The sequence below is a fragment of the Olea europaea genome, unplaced genomic scaffold, assembly GCF_002742605.1.
Source record: "Olea europaea var. sylvestris unplaced genomic scaffold, O_europaea_v1 scaffold1110, whole genome shotgun sequence".
Taxonomy (NCBI): Eukaryota; Viridiplantae; Streptophyta; class Magnoliopsida; order Lamiales; family Oleaceae; genus Olea; species Olea europaea.
Window position 1 is genome coordinate 1 of NW_019228470.1, and position 1,529 is coordinate 1,529.

Sequence of the window (1,529 nt, forward strand, 5' to 3'; positions counted from 1 at the left end):
TAATTTTAGACTCAACACTTTCCTTCTTCTCTTTGATTCTTTCATTGTCTCTTCTTATAATTCTTTGATTAATTGATTTTCAAATCAAATTGAATATTGGGTAAATCTATACCTAAATAAATTTATTTACAATATATAATTTCATTTATAAGATTGAATATTGGGTAAATCTATACCTAAATAAATTTATTTACAATATATAATTTCATTTATAAGATGCGAAATTTTTGTTTTGTTTTCACTTTGTAAATTTATACCTAAATAAATTTTTGAATAATATGTTCGGTTCTTCTATATTTTGTTAAAAATATCATGTTGGTAGTATTTTTAGAGTTTTTATTAGTGAACATTTAATTTTGACATTTTCAATCTAAAGAACCGGACCGAACCGAATCGAAACCGATTGGTTTGGTTCCGGTTCGATTCCACAGTTAGCTATGGAACCAATGATTCCATTTCTAAAATTTTCCATTGGTATTCAATTCGATTCGATTTCCTTTGGAATCGGACCAAACCGGACCGCGCCCACTCCTAGCCAAGGGGCCACCTCGACAGGTGGCCCACACACATAGGGGTGTGAGGTGGACCACCCGCCAAGGTGGCACACTCTAATAGGGTAGTCACAACGCCACATGTTGTAATCGCTCCATTAAAGTTTCTCTCGTTAGAACATCAATCTAAATGATCAAACTTGATGTATACTTTTAAATGAATTATGTGACATTATATTTAAGCGAATTTATCATTTAATGCTATGCAATTGCCACTTAAGTTGATACTTGACATCAGTGGTGTTAAATGACATTCCTCGAAAAGAAAAGAAGCGTGTCTAGTTGCCTTTTTAAGTTACTTATTTTGTCAAAATTACTTTTTTCACTAACAAAACTTCCTAGAAAGTAACTTTTAAATACAATCAAACACTAAGTTTTTAAAGAACAAAACAAAACGCCAGCAGTCCAGGTTGGCACCAATATCCTAGTTCATAACAGAAACGGACTTCCAACTCTATGGGACTGGAGTTCTTATTAGTTGTAACCTGTGTCAAGAAAGGGGAAATACAGCTCAGTTAAATAAAAAACAAAAAGTCTACATTAATTTTCACTTTTTAAGTTTGAGACCCTAATTGGTATATATACTTGCAGATATCAAATTTCTAGTGACATGACATGGAGAAGACCAACCCAGAAAATAAAGCGTAACTGCAGTGTGAACTCCAAAGAAAAAAAGAACACCAGCATTCAAGTTAAAATATAACATGCTCGTCATAAATAGAAAGTATGAGTTTGAAAACCGTAAATATAAGAAGGGTGGGACTCCAACTCCTTAATAGAATTCTTTCAATAAGAAAACATGGCATTTGACCTCATCGCGACATGAACTCGTATAAACCATCAAACTCGGGAATCTCGCTGAGCTAATTCCTATATGTGAAGGTAGAAGTCACTTGACCAGAACAACATTTATAATATTCATCAAGGATTGAGAGAGAGAGAGAGAGAGAGGGAGGGGGGGGGGGGGGGGGGTTGGGT

The 1,529-nt window shown here is 34.2% G+C and overlaps 1 protein-coding gene across 1 annotated transcript in view; it reads right to left on the bottom strand.

The window, feature by feature from the left end:
* Window positions 1-792: 792 nt before the first annotated feature.
* LOC111373311 (histone-lysine N-methyltransferase ASHR2) overlaps window positions 793-1,529 on the bottom strand; it is a 6,016-nt gene continuing 5,279 nt past the window's right edge. The window contains exon 2 of the mRNA XM_022995822.1: window positions 793-1,036. The gene's annotated coding sequence lies outside the window, so the exon portion shown is untranslated. The remainder of the gene's footprint in view (window positions 1,037-1,529) is intronic.